This window comes from Coenobita brevimanus, chromosome 13, assembly GCF_032717465.1.
Source record: "Coenobita brevimanus isolate Jiangsu-jjx chromosome 13, ASM3271746v2, whole genome shotgun sequence".
Lineage (NCBI taxonomy): Eukaryota > Metazoa > Arthropoda > Malacostraca > Decapoda > Coenobitidae > Coenobita > Coenobita brevimanus.
Window position 1 is genome coordinate 14,278,880 of NC_136966.1, and position 25,588 is coordinate 14,304,467.

Consider the following 25,588-nt stretch of genomic DNA (forward strand, 5'->3'; position numbering starts at 1 on the left):
CTGCACTGCAACACCTCACACTCCTAGAGGGAACATCACTCACCTCCTCTTCCTCTCTCTCTCTCTCTCTCTCTCTCTCTCTCTCTCTCTCTCTCTCTCTCTCTCTCTCTCTCTCACACACACACACACACACACACACACACACACACACACACACACACACACACACACACACACTGCTACACCGAACACTGCCATGCCTCACACTTACACACCTTTCATTGTCACTCCCGTCTCCTGTACTGCACAACACAGTGAGTTAGTGAAGGCGGAACTCTGAGCAGGACTGGTTGAAGAACAAAGAGAATGTAAACCCTTCCATCCGACAACATACTTTTAATTTCATTCCTTGTTCATTTCAGACGATTATATTCACCTTAACAGACTCTTCGAAGCAGAGGGTTAGATACAGCCTTCTTTTGCCCTTTCACTGCTAGAGGCCTTTCCCAACTTGAAAGAAGTCATCCAGTGGCAGCCTGATTAAAATGAGAAATACGTTATCGGACTGGAGGGGTCAGAGATAGTTCCTGCAGCTGGTATTGAGAGGAATGTGAACAAAGATTAGGGTGCGTTCACAGAGAATGCGGGTTTACCCGTGCGGGTTACCGGCGCCGACCTGCTCCAAGAATTAAACCATACAAACAAGTGGGGGTGTTCATAGAAGAAGTGGGGTCGAGCGTGTCGGAGCAGGCAGCCTGATTCAACCCGCTTTCCGGAATCCTCGGACCATTCTTGCCTGCTCAACCCGCGCGGGTAGAGGTGGGTAGAGGTGTACAGACTGGCGACGGCGCGAAATTGTGGAGATCGCGACGCGCCAGTAATATGCAGAAATCATTTTTTTTTCACGTTTTTTTATCAGAATCGGTCATTGTGGACTCAGGATCGGTATGGAAACAAAGATAATGAAATGTAAACATTTTGTGATGGAAAAGCTATCAGTTATTCCCGCAATTTTTTTGCGGGAACAAATATAACTCCTTTTTAATAACTCCTTTTTAAGATCATAAAAAAGGATTGTGATATTCCCCAAGCTGTTCTTTCTTGCAGTTTATTTCATTTGTTGCTCTTTTTTTCCTTTTGATCCTTGTGTGAACACTGTCAAGCAACATGAACTCATCAGACGACGAGCTTGACATCTTCACTGTGTGCTGGTAGATCACAACTGACTGCGACCTTGTCCCTTTAACGTCCCCTTGTCCCTTTAACGTCGCACGGGTCGGAGCTGGTTACCTATTTCCTTTGCGAACACCTACCCGTGCAGGTAACCAGCGCGGGTCGGCGCCGGAAACCAGTGCGCAGGCAACCTGCTTTCTCTGTGTACGCAGCCACGTGAAACTGATCTCTCTCTCTCTTGCGATGCCTTCTTAGTGTAAAACCATACCGGAAAATCTGACCTTTTATGGTTGTCATGTCGCATTCGTGGCCAAGGCGGTCCCTAACAAGTGACCACAGGGGCGTGTATTGGCTTAAAGAAATGACGATCAGTAAAAGGAAAATGGCTATAAAAAACAGAGATTAGTAAAAATTGGTTATTCTTTACCTCATATATCCGATAACGTACCATCAAAGCGTCTTATTCAGCTAAGTAGTGGAAGGTATGAGTGGAGTTAATGAAGGCTATTATGTCTAAAGCCGGCAACTCGAATAATCACTCCTGGGCCAAAAAACTTAGTCTTAAAGCAGCCGTAATAAAGTATGCATCGTTTCCTAAGCCTGAAATGGTTAAACTTGAGAAGGGAGCTATTTCTTTTTCCTCGGAGGGAGAGAGAGAGAGAGAGAGAGAGAGAGAGTCGTCCATGGGGTGAAAAATTGTAATTACTGATAGCGATGTGGCCATGGAAAAAAAGAAGTCATCGTAAAAATTAGTTATCATGAATACTTAGGAGGTATTTATACCGTATTATTTTAATTGAAATCTTTTTCTGTGTGTGTGTGTGTGTGTGTGTGTGTGTGTGTGTGTGTGTGTGTGTGTGTGTGTGTGTGGACTTGGGCATAAAGCAAGGATGTATCCTGGCTCCTGTCATTTTCAACATCTACCTCTCAGTCATCCTCTTACAGTAAGTCACTAATAAATGATCCCTGATGACGGAAAAAAAAAAAAACACTTCCGTCTAGATGGTAACTTATTTAATTTCAGACATCTTCAAGTGCAATCAAAGACTGAAATGACTCATTTCTTGGAACTACAATACGTTCACGACTGTGCTGTCATTGCACATACCCGAGAAGACCTACAGCAGAGTCTCACCATCATTTCCAACATATATCATGCAATGGAGCTTCGAGTACAAGTCAATAAAACTGAAATAATATCTCAGAGAGACAACCCGCCAGAGCCTCTTGCATTTCGGATAAATGGCGTAAATGTAAAACAGGTGGAGAATTTAACCTACATTGGCAGTGTGCTCACAGATAAACAAAACATTGATTCAGAAGTCCTTGCATGAATCAACCATGCCTCAGCCTCGTTTGTGCGCCTCAGATCCACTGTCTTTGAAAACACTAACTTGAGAATCGAGACAAAGGTATCAATATATACAGCTGGATGCCTCTCCAACCTCTTATGCGGCACTGAGTTATGGACTACATGTCAGGGTCACATGGAACACCTTGAGTCTTTTCACATCCAATGCTCACAGCGCATCCTAGGACTCACAAGGGAGGATAAAGTCCCTTGCCCATACATTCTCCAGCGGGTGAAATCAACCAGAATAGAACCATGCTAGCTACAAAGCAACTGAGGTGGGTCAGACACGTGTTCCGCATGCCTAAGCACTGCCTTCCCAACCAGATTCTGTATGACCGACTCCCTGCAGCACGCCGCGACTCAGGGGGAAAGAAGAATAGATATGATGATCAATTTAGGACAACTTTGAAGACATGCACCATCATACCAATGCCTCTGAAAGAAAGCAATGGTGAGCCCTCTGCAGCAAAGGAACCATTCATCCCGAAGAAGCTCGGAACCTGTCCAAAGAAATATGCAGACAACGGGGGTACAACTAATATATAGTTCTCCCAGCAAACCCGGATTTGACATGCTGACTGTGTGGCAAAGTTTGCCGGTCCAGGATTGGTCTGCACAGTCACACATGTTGGCACCAACGACAATGAGAAAATAGCAGCCGTCATTTTCCGTAGCGGAAGGACAGTTTTAAATGTGTGTGTGTGTGTGTGTGTGTGTGTGTGTGTGTGTGTGTGTGTGTGTGTGTCCGTGTCCCAATCCACGAGGCCTAGGATAAGTGTGCGTGAGTGAGGTCACGACGCTGGTCAGGGATGATCGATGCCCTCAATTTCTTAATTTCACTCACTTCATTTCACTAAAAGGGACACGGCACTAGGCTGGGAATGAAACACACCCACCCACACACACACACACACACACACACACACACACGCACCTTTCACAGCAGTCTCCCACCATCCATAACACATACCACATCAGTCATTGTCTTCTTTAACCCTTGTACGATCTGGACAACTCCATTACTCTATTCCAGCCAACGTAACACACACACACACACACACACACACACACACACACACACACACACACGGCTCACAGCAGTCAGCCACCACCCTTACCACACAAGAGTCATTGTCCTCCTTAATGCTCTCATGGTCTGGACGGACAAATCGAGTACTCTATTGCAGCCAATGCCGCACACACACACACACACACACACACACACACACACACACACACACACACACACACACACCTTTCACAGCAGTCTCCCAACACCCCTCACACACCACAGTCATTGTCCTGTTTAACCCTCTCATGGCCAAGACAAATGAATAACTTTATTCCAGCCGGCACCAGATAGTTTTATTCATCTATGTCGTAGGAGCCTCAGAGGCTTAACTTCTTAGAGACAGATGGCTCTTAACGATTAGGCCTATGACTTTCATTTCCATTATCATACTCACCATGATCATCATTATCGTCAAACATCAATATAAACAACAACCTCTCCATCATCATTATCTTCATTACTAACATCAATATCAGCATTACATTCAGGATCAGCGTTACTAACGGCAACAGTATCAATACAAATTAAGTGCACTCAGAGAGTCCATACCCCCGCCAACGCCTATACCAGACAAAACAGATCACCACCAAAATTTAATCAACCCTTACTTGGCCCGTGACTAACAACATATCCACAAAGTTTCACTGAAGATCATTTGTACTTTTTTGACATCTTGTGGAAAAACGAACTAACCGTCTTAAACCGAAACTCACCACCAAAAATTAATCACACATTCTTTGGCCCATGATCCACAAATCCCACAAATTCCACTGAAGTCGATCAATAACTCTTTGAGATCTTGTGGACGAACAAACAAACAGACGGACAAATATGGGTTAATACATAACCTCCTCCAACTTCGATGACGGATGAAATTAATGTGAAAAGAGAAGAGTATTAGGGAGCTCCCTACTTCTCCGTGATTACCGCCCTTACTGCCTAAAGAGAGAGAGCTTGTATATGTTTTTCTTAATAGGATGCAACTGCTAAAAGATCCTTACTGTTTCAGCGTTATGTTGTGCAAGGAGGTTTGCAAAGGAAACAAAAAAGAATCATGTTTCAGCATAGTGGATATAATATAAGAATTCTCAAGGATCAAGATATGGTCACTGAGCATCCTGTGGCCTTGTGTAGATCCTGTGGTGATAGAGGAATGTGCTGTTAACACTATTCAGCAGTATTATTAGTGGCCTGAACAAACTTCATTTATCTGTTTGTAAATACCGATCTTAGATTCTCTCTCTCTCTCTCTCTCTCTCTCTCTCTCTCTCTCTCTCTCTCTCTCTCTCTCTAATAGTCCCCACACTACACATGTTTTGCACAGAGCCTTGCCGAAGTATACAAGTGTGTTATGGACACTGAGATGTGTCATACCTGGTGTTTATCACCTGGCCAGTAATTAACGAGCCTCAGACATCATCCATAGCTGATTCGTAAACTGCCGGTATAATAAGAAGAGAAGAGATTACGACAGTGTGGCTTGTGGTGGTAGTTTCTTGGTTGGAGGTGGGAGTTGTTAATGGTAGGGATGGGTGGGAGTAGGACAGAGAGAGAGAGAGAGAGAGAGAGAGAGAGAGAGAGAGAGAATATTTAATGCTCGAGACACCAAAGTGAACAAAATTATCACAAAAGGTTAATTCTTCGTTGAGCGACTTATGGCTGTGCAACCCGGAGTTTAACACCGATTTTCCAACGTGAATTATAGAGCGGCCGAGGGAGATAGGACAGATATATGGGGAAGAAAATGGTTCTAGATAGGAGAGAAAAAGTAGTTTATGCCAATTACGGAGATAACACACACTCATATATGCACAACAACAACTTCCCCCCACACATTAAAATATATACACACACATATAATTATATGTGTAAGAAACAGACAGGACCTTCCCTCCATTTAGGGAGTAAACAGAGCTTTTCACCTGTCCCGCCCAGTCTAAAACCTAGATGGGGCAGAGGTCTACCTCTGTACAATTTTCCTTAGAAAAAAAATCTGGGTGGATTATGACATGTGCAAACTGTATATATATATATATATATATATATATATATATATTTATAGATATATATATATATATATATATATATATATATATATATATATTGTTACGGAACAGAAAAAGATAATGTACACTTTAAGTGAGAATACGAAGAGTCACTACTGTCCCGTAAAGTTCCAGGTTCAAAACAAAAGAGTTAGGTAAAATTACAAGTTAAAGTTTAATGCACAAACTAACAACAAAACATTCAGGACTCATAAAGATAATGTAATGGCAAATAAACAGGTTAAATATATGGTTAACTGCAATAGCCTCTATTAACACGAAATTAGCAAGAGTAAATTTATCTAAGTCAGCCCTGATAAAATGAGATACCAGATAATACTCAGTGAATGCCAGATAAATAATTACAGATACAAACTATTATCAAAAATGACTGACATAAAGAACCCCACACGAATTACAAAAACTTCACTAGGCCTACAAATTAAACTTATGCTATACAGTACAAGAAAAATGCAACAACAGTTATACTCAAATTACACACAGCTGCTAGATGGTTGGAGATTTCTTGAGCACTCACAATAATAATATCTGTACAGGGGAGGACAGAGATGTGAACAAAATGAGGAGCAGATCTAAGTGGCAATGATGCAGAGACTGAGCTCATTATATAGGGGCCAGCAGAGCCTGACACAACTTGTAAGAGGGACGCGCAAATGAAGCGATGGGGACAAACGGTCGACAATCCCGCACTGAATAACAGAAAGGACGACTTACTCTACTATAACGGTAGAAGGGGGGGACTGAGGCAGAACACGCTCGTGATCAAACATGCAGCATACTGTGCGTTAAAATTACACGAAGAAAAAGAAATTTACAAAGGAAATTTCTTATTACTCTAAAACAATCTGTCTAAAGTCTAGATAAGCAATCTGCAATAACATTCTCTTTCCCCTTGACATGTTGTATGTCTAATGAATACTCCTGAAGAAGTAGACTCCATCTTGTCAATCTCTGATTTTTATCTTTAAACTTACTAAGGAATTTCAGTGGGTTATGATCGGTATAAATGACTATGGGGTCAAAACCAGAACACAAATAAAATGAAAAATGCTGTAAACCCAAAATCAAGGCCAAAAGCTCTTTCTCAATAGTTGAGTAGTTCTTTTGAGGTGGAGTGAACTTCTTACTGTAGTAAGATACAGGGTGTTCAATACCCTGATCATCCTCTTGCAGCAAAACAGCCCCAGCTCCTGTATCACTTGCATCAACAGCCATCTTAAAAGGCTTAGCAAAATTTGGAGTAGCGAGCACTGGCTGACTTAATAGAATAGCTTTAAGTTTGTTGAAAGAGGATTCACAGTTATCGGTCCAGACAAATTTAACTCCCTTTTTCAGTAGGTCTGTAAGTGGTGATACAAGAATAGAAAAGTTAAGAACAAATCTCCTGTAATAACCTACCATTCCCAAAAATCTTTGTAGCTCTTTCCTACTTTTAGGTCTGGGAAGATCACTTATAACCTGAACCTTAGCTCCTGGTGGTGCAACATGTCCATCACCAATTACATACCCAAGGTACTGAACTTTAGCTTGACCAAACTCACACTTTGATAAATTAGCTACAAGATTAGCCTGAACTAAACGGTCAAGAAATTTACTGACATGGCATAGATGATCTTTCCAGTTGTCACTGAAGATTAATACATCATCAATATAAACAACACACCCTGCCAAACCCTCTGTTACAACATTCATGAGCTTCTGAAATGTGGCTGGTGCATTCTTCATACCATACGGCATTACAGAACATGCAAAAGCCTTTCCTAGTGTTACAAAACATGAGATCTCCCTACCACGTTCAGTCATAGGTACTTGCCAGTATCCCTTTAACAAATCAAACTTACTTATGTACCTAGCCTTTCCGATCTTGTCTATGCAATCTTCTACACGAGGGAGAGGGTAAGTGTCTGTTTTAGTTATCTGATTAACACGTCTGTAGTCGATGCAAAGCCTATGTGACCCACCTGGCTTAGGGACTAGAGTGACAGGAGAACTCCACTCGCTCTGACAGGGCTCAATCATCTTGTGGTCCAACAGGTAGCCAAGCTCCTTCTGGATGAGAGGAACTTTCACTGGGTTCACACGGTAAGGAGGCAATTTAATTGGCTTTGCGTCTCCAACATCGACATCATGCATCAACACAGTAGTTCTTCCTGGAGTGGCACGGAACACTTGCGGTACTCCTGCAGTAATGCCGAAAACTCCTGCCTTTCCTTGGGTGGTAGATGAGAAAGCTTAGTCTGGAGATCATTCATGATATCAGGATTCTTCCCCAAACTATCACTCAGGCTCATACTGCATGGGAGAGCTTCACTTGCAGACTCGGGTGGAACAGCTACAGTGCAGACTGGATTATTTTCGTCCCGCCTGTGATATAACTTTAGCATGTTGATGTGACATAGTTGCTTGCTCTTTCTACGATCTGGTGTGGCGATGACATAGTTGACATCACTGAGTTTCTTCTCCACGAAATAAGGACCACTAAACTTGGCTTGAAGAGGTTGCCCATGAACTGGTAGCAGAATCAAAACCTGATCTCCTGGCTGAAAGTGGCGTAACCTAGACTTCTTATCATACCAAGTCTTCATCTTCTCCTGAGCAGCTCCTAAATTCTCTCTCGCCAGCTGTAAAGCAGTGGACAGCCGTTCTTTGAAATTCATCACATACTCCAGCAGGTTGACGTCATCTTCCTCCGACAGCCAGCATTCCTTGAGTAACTTAAGGGGTCCTCTTACTTCATGGCCAAACAGTAGTTCAAAAGGTGAGAAGCCCAGTGATTCATTTGGAGATTCTCTTGCGGCAAACACAACGAATGGGAAACCTTTATCCCAGTCTTTCTGATGTTCCAAACAGTATTTCTTGAGCATCGATTTGAGTGTTTGATGGTATCTCTCCAACGCTCCTTGGGTCTGGGGATGGTAAGCTGAAGACGTGATCTGGGAGATGCCCAACTCTTTCAGAGACTGCTTGAAAACGTTTGACATGAAATTACTTCCCCGGTCCGACTGCACCTCCCTGGGCAGACCAAACTTTGTGAAGAACCCCAGCATTTCCTTAACCACGTTCTTTGCTGAGATGTTTCTAAGTGGAATGGCTTCAGGATAACGAGTAGCCATATCAATCATGGTCAACACATAAGAAAATCCTGAAGAAGTCTTAGGAAGAGGGCCCACAATATCCACCAACACACGGGTGAAAGGCGCCTCAAAAGGAGGAATGGGAACTAGAGGTGCAACCTTTTCGGTCTGATTACACTTCCCCACAACTTGACAGGTGTGACAAGACTTACAATACCAGGAAACATCCCTGAAGATACCTGGCCAGTAGAAGTGTTTCAAAATGCGTGCCACAGTCTTCCTCACTCCAAGGTGTCCTGCCAAACTGGAATCATGAGCCACTCTAATGATATCCTGCCTACAAACACGAGGGATGACAACTTGATGTACAACCTCCCATTCACAGTCGGCTGATGCTGTTGGGGGTCTCCACTTCCTCATAAGTACTCCTGACTTTACATAATAACAAGTAGAAGCACCGGCTGACTCTTCCTCACTGCAAGCAGAGTTAGCTAGACCTTTCAACTCAGGGTCAGCAACCTGCAACTCAACCAACTCTTGACGAGACAAGTTATCAACACTACGGGGTACTGCCTCATCTGGTGAGTGGTCCAAATTAGCAAGAAAAGTGTCAGCTAGGATAACATCATCATCATCATTATCCTCTAAATCACCAGTAACTTTAGACTTAGCCCTAGTGACAGCACATGCAGGGAACACATCAGGGACATCACAATCCCGGGACACAGCCACTGGCTCACTAGACAACTGAGGAGCTGGACACACTTGACTTCCACCAATATCATTTCCAAGTAAGAAAGTTACACCTGACATTGGGAGTGTCTCAACCAACCCAACCATAACAGAACCATTAACAAAACCAGACTCTAAATTCACTCTGCACAGAGGAACAGAGAAGTAATTATTCCCTACACCTTGTAAGATTACAGTTTCATCAGAGGAATTAAAATTAGAGCCTAGAACACTGGTCAGCACAAGGGACTGGCAAGCACCTGTATCACGACATATTTGAACTGATTTCCTGTCATTACTGTCCAGAGGACTGACAAAACCATCAGACAGGAAATTAGCACATGAACTCTTGAGAGTGTCACCCACGTTACTGCTCAAAAGAGGAGCTCCATCATGAGAATTTAAGTTACCCCTCAAAGCAGGTTCAGTTAACTCAGTTAAAGAATTCTGGGAACTCTCAAGAGTGGACACTAGACCAATTGACTGAATATTTAAAGACTCCTTTTTGTTCACATCAAGCTGTCTCCTGAAACATCTCTCCGCAGTATGACCAAGCTTACTACAACAAGTACATCTACTTTTCCGAAATCTAGAGGTGAAGCTGGTATTTACTTCCTGAGAAACATCATCCTTATTCTCTTTCCTGTTACCTGTACTCTGAGTAGAGGCAACGTACTTACTCTCAGCTTTCCTTTTTCCTCTAAAATATCTCTTGTGAGTGAGAACATACTCATCAGCTAAAACTGCAGCATCAGACAAATTATCTATTCTTTTCTCATCAAGATATAGGCTTACATCTTTACTAATACACCTTTTGAAGTCCTCCAGCAAAATCATCTGCTTAAATTTACCAAAATCAGAATCCACATTCTTAGAATTTAACCACTGCTCTAACAAATCTTCTTTGATTTTTGCATACTCAACATGGGATTGCTTATCTTGCTTGTAAGTTGTCCTAAATTTTACTCTATAGGCTTCAGGAACAAGCTCATAGGCCTTAAGAATCAAGCTCTTAACTACATCATAATTATCAGACTGATCCTGAGGCAAAGATGCATAAGTTACTTGAGCTTTACCGGTGAGAACAGTTTGAAGGAGTACTGGCCAATACTCCTTAGGCCAATTAAAACCTGTAGCTACCCTCTCAAACAACTGAAAATACTTTGTTAAATCAGATTCATTAAAAGGAGGGACAAGTTTAACATTTTTAGCCACATCAAAATCATCAGAGCAAGATGATCCAGTTCCACCTTGTTTCATGCGATACTCATGGTCTGCCTGAATCCTGGCAAGCTCAACTTGTGCCTGTATCTGTGCCTCCTGAATCCGAGCCTGAGATTCCGCCTCCTTAGCATTTGCCTGAAATTCAGCTTCTTTAGCACGAGCCTCCTGCAGAGCTAGCTGTAACTTAGCTAATTCAATCTGCGTTTGCTCATTTGGAGGAGTTATATTAAACAAGCTTTTATTAATCATGCCAACAATTTGATCTTTAGAATGATGAGAGTGAACTGCAATTCCCAATTGTTGAGCAACAAGCTTAAGTTCATTCTTTGTTCTGTTTTCTATATCACACACTGTTTGCACATTTGACAAAAAATCTTTGGCTTCATCAAGTGTAGAAATAGTAGCCATCATGGATAAGTAACAGTCACAAAATATCAAGCAATATCCTTATGATAATATCCTGAATATCCTGATATGAGGTCGCCAAATTTATGTTACGGAACAGAAAAAGATAATGTACACTTTAAGTGAGAATACGAAGAGTCACTACTGTCCCGTAAAGTTCCAGGTTCAAAACAAAAGAGTTAGGTAAAATTACAAGTTAAAGTTTAATGCACAAACTAACAACAAAACATTCAGGACTCATAAAGATAATGTAATGGCAAATAAACAGGTTAAATATATGGTTAACTGCAATAGCCTCTATTAACACGAAATTAGCAAGAGTAAATTTATCTAAGTCAGCCCTGATAAAATGAGATACCAGATAATACTCAGTGAATGCCAGATAAATAATTACAGATACAAACTATTATCAAAATGACTGACATAAAGAACCCCACACGAATTACAAAAACTTCACTAGGCCTACAAATTAAACTTATGCTATACAGTACAAGAAAAAATGCAACAACAGTTATACTCAAATTACACACAGCTGCTAGATGGTTGGAGATTTCTTGAGCACTCACAATAATAATATCTGTACAGGGGAGGACAGAGATGTGAACAAAATGAGGAGCAGATCTAAGTGGCAATGATGCAGAGACTGAGCTCATTATATAGGGGCCAGCAGAGCCTGACACAACTTGTAAGAGGGACGCGCAAATGAAGCGATGGGGACAAACGGTCGACAATCCCGCACTGAATAACAGAAAGGACGACTTACTCTACTATAACGGTAGAAGGGGGGGACTGAGGCAGAACACGCTCGTGATCAAACATGCAGCATACTGTGCGATAAAATTACACGAAGGATGATGAAATCATAGGCTATGTAACAATATATATATATATATATATATATATATATATATATATATATATATATATATATATATATGACTGCATAGCCCTTGATATATTGGCGCCCAGCTGAACACCAGTCACAGTTGAACCATTCTATGGTAGTGATGGTAACTGTGGTTGGCATGACCACCTAACCGTTACGCTGGCCGAGTGGTCCGAATTCTGGTACGGGCAGCTGGTGTCATTCGGATCAAATGTCCATCCTGTTTTTATGTGATGGTAGGTAAAATGAGCACCTAGGATAACACCTAGAGATGGTAACCGTCGTAACCTGGACGATGCAGTGGATTTGAATCCAAATAAAATGGGTGAATAACCCACCACATTCTCAAAGGCCTTCCCCAGTCATACGTAACTAACAATAGGAAGAGTTACGCCTAGCAATCAGTCTCCGTCTGAAGAGAATGATTGGCTCTACATTAACCATATACGGACTGACATGGGTACAGAGTGAGGTACACACCAATTTTTTTACCCTTTGCCTTCCGTCTAATATCGGTGGCAAGACTTGTGAGTAGTGCCTCTCCGTGTGTTTTGTTCAAGGCAAACTCACAGGAGCCCAAACCCTTCTGAGCAGTGATTTATTTTGTGAGCTTTGTTCACTCATATTCACTTTTCTGCTTGGTGTACTCAGAAACCCTTGTGTATAATAGCAAGTATGCGTCTGTCTATTTACTTATTCACTCCCACGTGTAATGAAGGCGGAAGAATGAAGAGAAAGTTACAAAAGTCCGTGTAAAGATGAGGCAAGAAGGACCCTCGCTGAGGTATTCACACGAGAGCAGGAACCTCTTGACCTGCGTACTTAGTAGAGGAGGAGAGGGAGGGGGCATAGGATAGAGAACGAAGGAAGGAGTAGGGGGAAAGGGGGAGTGGGGGAAAGGTATAGAGAGACGGGTTGAGACAGTGGTAGAGGGAAAAGGTGGGCAGAGGGAAGAGGAGATGGGAAGGAAGCTGTACTGAGAGAGAGAGAGAGAGAGAGGATATGGGAAAAAGAGCTGATAGACATATGTAGGAGTTTCAGGTGATTCAAGACAGACATTATGGCGCACGCCTTATTTCAGTTTGTTTTTGCTGCTGCCAGACGATTTTATTCAGCTTGGGGCAGACCTCATGTAGTGAAGATGTTAATGTAGTTTTGAAGTCTCTTCCAATCTGAATGTAGTAGTTGCGTGGTATGCAGAATAAAAATGTCATCAGACTGATAAGGTTTCGCCAGAGAAAAGGTGGGTATAGAAAATAAGGATGAAAGAGGAATGTAACAAGGAGGAGAACTGATAAAGGGAGTAATAAGATGTATAAGTTGTGTGTGTGTGTGTGTGTGTGTGTGTGTGTGTTTCAGTCATAAAGTTTATATGGTAAAAGACGCTGTACATTTTAGCCTCTTCTTTCCGATGAGGTATTGTCTTATTTATTTTCTTCAGCCATCTAATTATTTTCTTTAACTTAGGACGGTAGTAGAGAAGCTGATAAGGAAGCTTATATCTAACTCCTTTCAGTCTGAAGAGTTTTTCCAGAATTAAATAAAATTGTCTGGTGGCAACCATGATGGAATATGAAATACTCCATGGGAATGAAATGGTTAACAGGATCTATTGCAAGTGGGTAGTGCATTATCTCGTTTTATTGTTTGAGGCAGGCTTACAATTTGTTTTCAGGTTAACACCAGATGATTTCATGCAAGTGAACGACATCTCTGTCAGTGGAAGAATCAACAGTTAGAAGGAAAGAAGTGAAGTAACTAACTATTGATAAAATGGGTGCGTGTAAGCCAGGTGGCAGGGAGAGGGTTTAAGAAGGTTCGTATAATTACTCCACCAAAGCTTGTTTGCAGGTGTGTCCCTGGGTCCATAAGGAGATAAGCTATTATTATTATTTTTTTTAACTGTTACCCTTTCATCCTTCACTACAGCATAATTGATCACATCGCTGGTCAGACTCCTTCCCGAGGCTGGTATATAATGAGCGTGATGGGGTTCTCTCAGCGGTTCACTTGTCTCACCTGATCTTTCCTCTTAGTGATCACAGAACCATCCTCACCCTTGCCTCAGGCTGGCTTATAATTAGTATAAACTTGACTTTTACAACTTTGTCTTTTTATTATGAAATTGTCATTAAATGTAGAGCATAGAAATACATGAACATCAAAAAGACAATACTTGAGTAGGACCTTGGCTAATACTGAGCATCTCCTGTAGAAGAGTTACGAGAATACGAGAACTATATTAAAGAAGAAGTTGGATCTTAGAGTTACAGAAATTGCCTAGCATTATTTCCCTATATTTAAGACGAATCAAGTGCCGGAGTGAGTAGTGATTAATCAGGAAATGGAAAACGTGAACGGTTTCAGATATCTAGAGTAGTTTGATGAGCAAAGCCGGATGTTTGAGGAAAAAATGCAAGAAAGTGAAAGAGAGTTGCAGGTACAATGCCAGCGGTGACAAGGAATAGGGAGGTGAATATGTACATAGTAGTAGTGGTAGCAGTAGCAGTAATAGTAGTAGTAACAGTAGTAGTAGTAGCAGTAGTAGTAGTAGCAGTAGTAGTAGAAGTAGTAGTAGTAGTAGTAGTAGTTGTTGTTGTTGTTGTTGTTGCAGTATTAATAGTAGTAGTAGATCAACCCATGTCTTTCTGGGCAAGCAGACCCATAAACCGCAGGCAAGTAATCGTCTTTGTGGGGCTGTCCGTACAACGAACCGATATTCGTTTGTGGTGGACAGCGCCTCGCCACAACGAGACGCAGGGAAGAGTGTGGAGTTTTGACTCTTGGATGACTGCCGCATTTGCGTCTAGCCACCCAGTCAACATGGGCACCACTAGGCTCCATATCGCCCTTTTATTACCCGTCCCCGTCCCGGAGGGGCTTGGGGACGGGTACTGTTTACACTCGGTATGTCTGTCTGTTTGTTTATTTGTTTGCTTGTTTGTTTGTCTGTCTGTCTGTCTGCTAACAACTTTACGCGAAAATTACTGGTGCGATTTTGACAAAAGTCCAGGGATGATGGGCTATGATTTTTTGATCAAATGATTATATTTTGGGTCAAATTTGCCCCAGACCCAGGTCGTAGGGCCAAAAATTGTAAAAAAAATCGTTTTTCGCCGTAACTCCTTTCAGATTGGTCATAACGAGATGAAACAAAAACCTAAAAGTGCATCTTTCAAATCTGCATCCTATAACATGCCTCATTACATCAGGGTGGTCACCCCCCAGTTTGCGGCAGGGGAGTCAGTGTCAGGTGGATCAGGCCTAAAATTTCAAATGGACATGTAATCGTCACTATTCCAAATTTGATATGTGACATATTTGACTAGATATCCTGTTGCGTTTATACGTCAGCACTAAAATGACTGCCGGGAACGGGTTTGCTGTGCTTTGGCATCGTTTCTTGTTTAATTTGATATGTGACATATTTTACTAGATATCCTGTTGTGTTTATACGTCAGCACTAAAATGACTGCCGGGAACGGGTTTGCTGTGCCTTGGCATCGTTTCTTGTTTAGCTATGTGGTTTCCACCCATGGTTATAAATACTGTAGTTTCCTGGGTTACACGACGCCATTAGGTTTGCTAAGCAGAGTCACCCAAGGAAGAAGTAGGCAGTACAACATCGTGAGTGGATCCTTGCATGACAGTATTGCAACCTTCACGATGAAAGCTCGAATTTTAAGATGTTAGTTCACTCCAAGACTAGTAGACTATATTTTGCAAATATTGGTAAAGATACAGGAGACAAAGACAGTAACTGAAAGCATTAAATGAAAAGTGAACACGTTTTGTTTCTATAAAGTACTACCTCTGTAGTAGCCTACCCTAATTGCTACTTAAATAATAGGATAACATGGAAATGTTTCAGAAAAGTCCTACATTTATCAAAAATGTATCTCGGCAGACAGGCAGACGAAAGGAAGGGAGGGAGCGAAGTGGCAGACGCTAGGGTAAAAACGGCAGAGTGAGGAGAAGGAGCGGTAATGGTGATGGAGTGGTGGCAGGAGGTGCTGAGGCCTGAGGGACGGGGCAGGGGAGGGGGGGGGAGAATTAGGAGAGAGAAAAGAGGGAGGAGGGAATATGATGATGATAGTGAGAGAGAGAGAGAGAGAGAGAGAGAGAGAGAGAGAGAGACGTATTCATAAAATATCCTAAACAAAAATTATGTATAAGGATGCTTGCCTATACTTTTGTCTTTGCTCAGTCAGCAGAGAAACACTTCACAACCAAACTGGAATGACCGCCACATAAAAGAAAAAAAAACGAAAACACGGCAAAACAATATGGTTTCTCATAACAAATCACTGCCATAGGGACTTATCTATCTTAAAAATTGGTTTGGATCTGTTGTGAATACGGGTCCGAAGTAAGATAATGAAAGGGGCAAAGGGGTTGAGTATGGAGGGCGTGAAATGAGTGAGATGGAAGGAGAGAAGAATGAGGGACATGGAGAGAGAAAATGAGGAGTGAGGGAGATGGAGGAAGGGAACGAGAAAGGTTAGGAAATTGGAGGGAAGGAAGGAAAAGGATGAGAAATGAACGAAAGAATGATAGATGAGGAGTAATATAGGTAGAGAAGGAGAACAGTAAGAGTGATGGAATGAGGGAAGAAGGTTGAAGGTGATCGAGGGAGGGAAGGTGAAGGGTGAGGGTGATCGAGAGAGGACAGAAGGGGGAAGGTGATCATTGGAAGGAAGAAGAAGGGTAAGAGGTGAAAGGAGGAATAGAGAAGGTGAGGGAGAGGGGGAGGGAAGGAAAATAATGAGGGTGATACAAGGTAGGAAAGAGAAGGGTTAGAGTGATGGAGGGAACGAAAGAGATATGGTGAGAGTGATCGAGGTAGGGAAAGAGGATCGTGAGGGTGATCGAGGGAGGGAAAGAGGATAGTGAGGGTGATCGAGGGAGGGAAAGAGGATCGTGAGGGTGATCGAGGGAGGGAAAGAGGATCGTGAGGGTGATCGAGGGACGGAAGAAGGGTGAGATATGAACGGAGGAAAAGAGAAGATAAGGGTGCTGTAGAAGAGGGGAGGAGAATGGTGAGGGTGATGCAAGGAGGGAAACGGAAGGGTGAGGGTGATGGAGGGAGAGATGGAGAAAGGTGAGGGAAAAGGAGGGAGGGAAAGAGAAATGTTAGGGGGACAGGGAAAGGGAAGAAGGGCGAGGGTGATGGGGAGAAGAAGTAGAACAGAAATGGGGAGAGAGGAAAAAGAATGAGGTAAGGAAAGGAGAGATGAGGTGATACAAGAGTTGGGGGGGGAAGAGGTGATGGGGGAGAAGAGCGAGGGGAGGGAAGAGTTGATAGGGGAAGAAGAGCACGAGGAGGAAAGAGGAGATAGAGGAGAAGAGTGTCGGGACGGAAGAGGTGATAGGGGAGAAGGGGAAGAGAATGTGAGGAAGAAGGGTTAAACTGCCACCAAGTATACGGACCTGGTCCAGGACTAGACTGTCACGAATCAATTCGCGACATTTCCCTTTTGTGAGAAGCCACGAACTATTAGTGGAAAACTCACTGTGTATCGCTCAGTTAACCGTTTCTCTCTCCATTTCGGAGTATACTTTTCAAAACATTCGTCACTTTCAAAAGTGACCGATTTAATGCACGTCACTAAGTGCTCTACTGAGCGATACAATTGTTTCTTTATTGTTCGCCCCTGCTTGCCTCAACCGTTAGCCACGCCTTCTTCCGGTGGCTTGTGCGTCCTGCCTATACATCATTTGAATTCAGTCGCGTGTTTGTTGTGACGGAGAAAGGTCCTGTGCTCAAGAAGTGTGAGAGGTCAGCTAGCACCCAAGCTCCACTAGTACAGTTGGCCAGTACTCCCACCCCCCGGGTGATACACAGCATTCATCGACCGGTATTTCCTTTTTGTAATCCTAGTTTTAAGAGTTTAGTTAAGGTGTTTTTTCCTAGGCGTAAGTATTTAGCTTTTGTGTGAGTGAGTGAGTGCGGTCTCATTGATTTGATTTGAAATGTAACGTTAAATTTATTTGTTTTTGTAATCAATAAATTTAACAGTTCTTTTTCTTGAGCTTAATGTAAAGTAGAATCTTGTTTCATTTCTCCAAATTAAGCTTATTTTCCACATAGCTCCTAGCTGCATACACGTTTTACTATTCATAACTGGTACTTAGACCAGTCTTGTTGTATTAACTTAAAATCCGTTGTGCCAGGAGTTAAGCATCGGCAAGAACCTGATGGTAGTATTAGTTATTTATTGTCAGGGGTGAAGTAACTTTCTCCAGAGGCTAACAGTACTAATTCAGCATTTGTGAGTAATTAGTCTCTGCTGTGTACTGTTGGGAAAGTTTATAAATTCTCGTTCTCAGAGAATCGTGCACAAGCCAGCGTAAAGTAATCGTTGCTTGATGTAGCAAGACAATCATTGTCTCTGCTCTTCAATATTATTGAATATTAATATCAATTAAATAATACTTAGCATTTATTTAAAAAAAAAAACACCGTGATATTATAAAAACCCCGTGACAATTGGCGACCTCATTCCAGGATATTAACTCCTAGCTATAAAGCTATTCACGAGATAGTGCTCACTCGTTCATATTTAGGAATTTATCACTAAAGTTTATAGGCACAAGTTTACTGGTGGTTACCGTTGATTGAGCAAGTGAATTTTTGTTTTATTAATCAATAGAGTACTTAACTCTAGTTCATTCTTGGTAACGCCAGACGATTTTATTCGCTCCTGGGAAGTCGCCGTACCTATTGTGTTTATTATTGAGTCTTCCCAGTCATTTACATTTTTGATTTATTCTTTGCCAATTAACTAGATAAGACTGGTCACCACTAGCTTGTGTCTGTATTCTTTACTTGTGTTTATTAGTATTCGTCGCTAAGCAGTCAGTACTCAATTTCGGTTTGCTTAGTAAATTGAGCTAGCATCATGGCAGCCAGTGCTTATGTACAGGAAGCCAAAGATATGGGTCTCACAGACCCAGAGAAAATACAGAGTTGCGTTCTCTCACGGTTTAATTATGAGCAAGAACGTGAGAAAGATGCTCGTGAACGTGAGCGAGAACAGCGCGAATACGAGCGACAAGAGCGCGAACACGAGCTAGTACAAGAGCGAGAACAGCGCAAATACGAGCGTGAACAGCGAGACAGAGAACGAGAACACGAACGTGCCGAGCGAGAAGCACGCGAGAGACATGAACTTGAAGTACTGAAGCTCAAGCGAGATTCCTTGGCTTCAGACACGTCTGGTGCAGTTGGTCCAAGCTCCACGAGCGTTTCCCCTGCACATGTCCTGGCGACCCCAAGCATCAAGCTTCCTTCATACAAGGAAAGCGAGCGAATCGAGCCGTACATAGCTCGTTTTGAGGACATGGCAGACATGTATCAACTGGATGAGGCAGCTAAGCGGCTTCAGTTTCTTAGCCTATTTGAGGGCCCTGCCCTCGATATTCTCCACAGAATTCGTGGAGACAATCTCACATATGAGATGATGAAAGCTGCACTCATTAAGGCGTATGGTCTCACAGTAGACGACGCCAAAGTTCAGTTCATGCGAGCTCGTCTCCAAGACAAGGAGACAGCTGTTCAGTTCCTTGATCGTCTCACAGCTTACTTAAATGAGTGGATGGAGAAAGATGAAACTCCTTCCACGCGTGAGGGGATAATTGACCATATGCTGCATACGCAGCTAGAGAGGTCGTGGCCTGCTGAGCTCATAGCACAGCTTAAGATCTGCCAGGTGGAAGATGCCAGCCAAATGGCAGAGAAGGCTGACGCATTCTTTACTGCATACGGGTACCAAACTCGTAAGCAAAACACCTGGAGCAGAAAAGATACTGCCAAGTCTGGGAAGCCGTCTCAGACTGAATCCCAGCACCAAGGCCATTCTCAGAGTAATGGTCAAGGTCCAAGCAAACCACAGAAGGACCAGGGGCAAAACACTCAGAAACCTGAGTGGAAGCGGTACAACAAGCACCCCAACCAGCAGCAGTTTCCCAAGCAGCAGTAGCAGCAATACAAGGACAAGCCACGTAACCCTCAGTCAGGTCAATTAGTGTATCGGAGGCAGGAGGCAAATGCAGCCTTCATTCCACAAGTACCCAGTGGTGCCATCTCTACCTGTACAGGTACTTCCCAACAGTTCACGAGTCCCCCTCCGACCATGAACTCTCCTCAGACATCTAGTTCCCAGGGCGCCACGTTTGCTGCATCGGTTGTTCCTCATGAATGACTGGCTGCTACCTCCTCAGACCCTTCCACCAGCAACACTGCCTTTCTTGTACAGCCAGGGTCTGTGGGAGGTGTTTCTGTAAATGTCCTGAGGGACAATGGTTCCTCAGGTTGCTCTGTTAAGCAGAGTTTAGTTCGGCCTGATGAGTATACAGGTCGACAGATCCAAGTTAGACTTATTGATGGATCAGTGAGATTGTTCCCTGAGGCACGTATCCAGGTGGCGTCTCCATTTTTCACTGGTACGACACTTGCAGTTGTCATGCCAGAACCCTTATTTGAACTCATCATCGGCAATATTTCCGGTGTCAAGGATAGTTGCTCCGATGATAATGCTACTCAGACTTCGGCTGCTGTGGTAACACGAGCCATGACTGAGGCTCCAGACTGTGTCACCCCAGTGATCATTGAATCGCCGCAAGATCTGATGTGTAGTCAACTTGTTGTGCAAGAACAACATTCTGACCCGACACTTGCTGCCGTGCGGAACAAACAAAAGGGTCGAGTGATAAAGTATTCACGGGGAGGTTGAGCCAAGTTCCTTTGCAAACAAGGACGGCTCTACCGTGAGTCACGAACACCCGAGGGCGAGGTTCGACTGCAGTTTGTCGTTCCCGCCAAGTACCGCCTAGCAGTGTTACAATGGGGTCATTGTTCAGTCTCAGGAGGTCACATGGGGAAAAGGAAGACCCAGGGCCGTATCCGAGCTGACTTTTTCTGGCCAGGGATGGGACGAGACATAGATAGTTTTGTCCCTTCCTGTAGTGTGTGTCAAAGTAACACCACTAATCAGGGACATGTCCTTCCTGTGCCGTTTGTAACCACACCTGTAATCTCTGAGTCAGTTGAGAGACAGGGTAGTGGTGAAGTGGGTGCAGACCTGACGTCTCGCCCATTGGCCCCACAGGACACATTATGTTCAGGGCCTGTACATACATATTATGTACCGTAAGTTAAGGGGGAAGTTGAGAGGCGACTCGAGGCTATGGAAGACCCGAGTTTGCACAAGAATTCTCAGCTTCCCAGTACTAATATAAGTACTGTAGGTTAAGGGGGAAGTTCGAGAGAGAAGTCTGCAGAGGCGACTCGAGGCTATGGAAGACCCGAGTTTGCACAAGGATTCTCAGCTCCCCGATACTAATATAAGTACTGTAGGTTAAGGGGGAAGTTCGAGAGAGAACTCCGTAGAGGCGACTTGAGGCTATGGAAGACCCAAGTTTGCACAAGGATTCTCAGCTCCCCGATACTAATATAAGTACTGTAGGTTAAGGGGGAAGTGAGAATTCCGCAGAGGCGACTTGAGGCTATGGAAGACCCAAGTTTGCACAAGGATTCTCAGCTTCCCGATATTAATATAAGTACTGTAGGTTAAGGCACAGGTTGAGGACCCGTGTGCAGTTCGAGGCTATGGAAGACCCGAGTTTGCACAAGGATTCTCAACTTGCCGACACTAATCGTGTGCTAAAATTAATGGCGACCTCGAGTGTACTTTTCGTAGCATGTACTGATTGCTAGGAAGAGAGAGTAATTGTAACGTAATAAGAATTTTGTCTCATTAACACTTTTGATGCTCCACCTTAATTGGTTTTGCAGGTTCAGCAATGGGTGTAGCAGTTTTGCTGTGCAGGCCAGCTGATCGTCTGCCGCACGCTGCCGCCCCTTCTCCTCTGCCTTCGTCGTCGCCATATTATTTACTCTGTCATTTTACACGTAGGTACAGTTACTGTACACTACAACTGTCACACCTACACCGTGTATTACATACACCACGCTACACAACAATTAGTTGTCAGTGTAAATGTAGCGACTTTTCGCTCAGTTTGACCTGAGTACAAGATTTTCACCGTCGTCAGGGAGTTTTTCCCTCAAGCTTGCTTCTATTAACGTAAATACGAAGTTTTTTCGCTCACTGGCGACTGTGACTTTCTCCTGTAGCAGGATAGCACACACACCACAGTGTGAATCTTGTGTGACTGAGTTAGGATGTGTACATATATATATATATCCACAAATTTTTTCCCATAAGGAAAAAATTTAATTTTGTAGGGGCGTAATGTCACGAATCAATTCGCGACATTTCCCTTTTGTGAGAAGCCACGAACTATTAGTGGAAAACTCACTGTGTATCGCTCAGTTAACCGTTTCTCTCTCCATTTCGGAGTATACTTTTCAAAACATTCGTCACTTTCAAAAGTGACCGATTTAAAGCACGTCACTAAGTGCTCTACTGAGCGATACAATTGTTTCTTTATTGTTCGCCCCTGCTTGCCTCAACCGTTAGCCACCCCTTCTTCCGGTGGCTTGTGCGTCCTGCCTATACATCATTTGAATTCAGTCGCGTGTTTGTTGTGATGGAGAAAGGTCCTGTGCTCAAGAAGTGTGAGAGGTCAGCTAGCAGCACCCAAGCTCCACTAGTACAGTTGGCCAGTACTCCCACCCCCCGGGTGATACACAGCATTCATCGACCGGTATTTCCTTTTTGTAATCCTAGTTTTAAGAGTTTAGTTAAGGTTTTTTTTCCTAGGCGTAAGTATTTAGCTTTTGTGTGAGTGAGTGAGTGCGGTCTCATTGATTTGATTTGAAATGTATCGTTAAATTTATTTGTTTTTGTAATCAATAAATTTAACAGTTCTTTTTCTTGAGCTTAATGTAAAGTAGAATCTTGTTTCATTTCTCCAAATTAAGCTTATTTTCCACATAGCTCCTAGCTGCATACACGTTTTACTATCCATAACTGGTACTTAGACCAGTCTTGTTGTATTAACTTAAAATCCGTTGTGCCAGGAGTTAAGCATCGGCAAGAACCTGATGTTAGTATTAGTTATTTATTGTCAGGGGTGAAGTAACTTTCTCCAGAGGCTAACAGTACTAATTCAGCATTTGTGAGTAATTAGTCTCTGCTGTGTACTATTGGGAAAGTTTATAAATTCTCGTTCTCAGAGAATCGTGCACAAGCCAGCGTAAAGTAATCGTTGCTTGATGTAGCAAGACAATCATTGTCTCTGCTCTTCAATATTATTGAATATTAATATCAATTAAATAATACTTAGCATTTATTAAAAAAAAAAAAACACCGTGATATTATAAAAACCCCGTGACATAGACAAGTGTGGGCTACTAGGGCTAAGAAATGACTCATTTTATGTTCTATTTTTCCGTGAATGGAAGAGCAACCGAAAAGTGGGGTGTCCAAAATATTGTAATGTCACACATGAATGAACTTCAATTTTTTTCCATACAAACGTTTGGAAAACAATTTATCATCACAAAATTTTGCAGGTGCGTAGTAGGGATGAAAATCTGTTACTAATATTGTTTTCATTTTCTCTGTCTGTCCGTTAGTAAGATAACTTCACCTCCTCTCAAGATATCATCTTAAAATTTTACAGGTCTGTAGTAGGGGTGAAAATCTCATACGAGTTCGAAATCGGTGAAAGTAGGTCAAGGTGTGTGTGTGTCTATTACCATGATAACTTCGCAACCGCTTAAGATATCATCACAAAATTTTACAGGTGTGTCGTAGGGATGAAAATCTCCTACAAGTTTGAAATTGGTGAAAGTAGGTGAAGGTTAGGGTCATATTCGGGTCGCGCTAGATATGATCGACTCGCGGCTGGTGTGATTCCCCCCTTGGGGGACCCTCTAGCTTTTTGTAAAATGACAAAAACCGTTGGGCAAACTGCCACCAAAAAGTATACAGACCTGGTCCAGGACCAGATAACATTTCTGAAGTCCAAGAAATGCCTCATTAATGTTTTGTTTTTTCCTTTATGAAAGAGCAATTGAAAACTGTTGAAAATTGGGGTGTCCCAAATACCGTAATTTCACACTTGAATGACCTTCAGTTTTTTCCATACACATATTTGGAAAATCATTTCATAACGATATTTACTTCCATGTTCATGTATCTGTGATAGTTTTGGAGTAAATTGAGGTTGAAACGCATGATTTTTGGATATCTTTTTTTACCTGTGACTTTTAAGAATTGACCAATGTCACTGAATCTGCGTCAGGGTGTTTTACATTTTCAGTAAGTATGATGAAAACAGGAGAAAATGGAGATCAATAGTAATAAACTCATACAATAAGCTATGTGCGCAAAACTTGGCTCAGAATAGTACAGATGATATTTACTCGTCAGGAATTCTCTTTTCCGATTACTTTTCACAGGTTTATCCGCAAAGCAGGTGTTGATAAGATGGACTGTGCATGACTATAAAGGCAGCAGCCTTCTGTTCGTTACCACTCCATGAGGAACCATTGATTCCTTACACACTGCAAACTATGCCCGTATCTATCCTGATCTCTTGAATACCATGACTTTTTTTTTTTTAATATATATATATTCTTGTTACCACCGAATAATTTTTATCAGCTTATGACGCACTTGTCGAACGAGTTACATATAGCCTACATTAACACCCTCAGACTCCTATGATTCACTCTCAGCTTTATATAATTATCTGATATAGCCTACATTAACACTCTCATGATTCACTCTCATCTTTATATAATTATCTGATATATCCTACATTACCACTCTCAGACTCCCATGATTCACTCTCAGATTAATATAATTATCTGATGATGGGAGGGCTAATGATATTTATATTTATCTTCATAGGGGGATAATCCAATAATGCTGAGGTGGGGCATAATGCACAAGTGTAGAACAGAATAAATAGTACACTTCTGTACACTTCTACACTCTGTTCACATCTACTTTTTCATTTATTTATTTCCGCCACTGGTACATTATCATTACACACCAATAACTAAACTGTATTCTCGCTAAAACCAGGTGATATTATTCAGCTGACAGATAAAAGATAGGCAAAAGATCCATGAGAATACTAATGGACAGCGAAGGAAGAGGCACTAGAGAGTGTTGTAAGCCTGTTCGTGTCGTGGCATACTGGGAGGGAGGGTGCTGCAGTTGTCAAAGATGGAGAACTGTATAAAAATCCAACCCTACTTCACCCACTTAGAAATGTAGTGGTGCGAGGCTGGGCTGCTGTAACCCAGGGTACATAATACACAAACTGGAAAGATAACATAGAGTAGAATATGAGGGAAGCTGGCCTACTGGGGCGAAGAAGGTAAAGAACTGGTGGTGAGATATGACAGAGAGAATGGAGGAGCATATGAGGGAGAAAATGAAGTAGGACATGAGGGAAGGTGGATTAGAGTGGCCGGGAAGAGAGAGGGGAAGTGATGATAGGATATACTAGTGAGAATATAGGAGTATATAAAGAAGGGTGGCTGAGATGAATGGAGAAATATATGAGGGAGAACAGTTTGGGGTGGTGAATAAGAGAGAGAGTAGTGATGAACTGTGATAGAATGGAGGAATGTATGAGGGAAGGTGGCTAGGAGTATTGAGCAACTATGATAGAATGAATGAAAGAAAAAGAAGAACTCGAGGTGGTGATGAGTTATTATAGGACGAATATACTGTA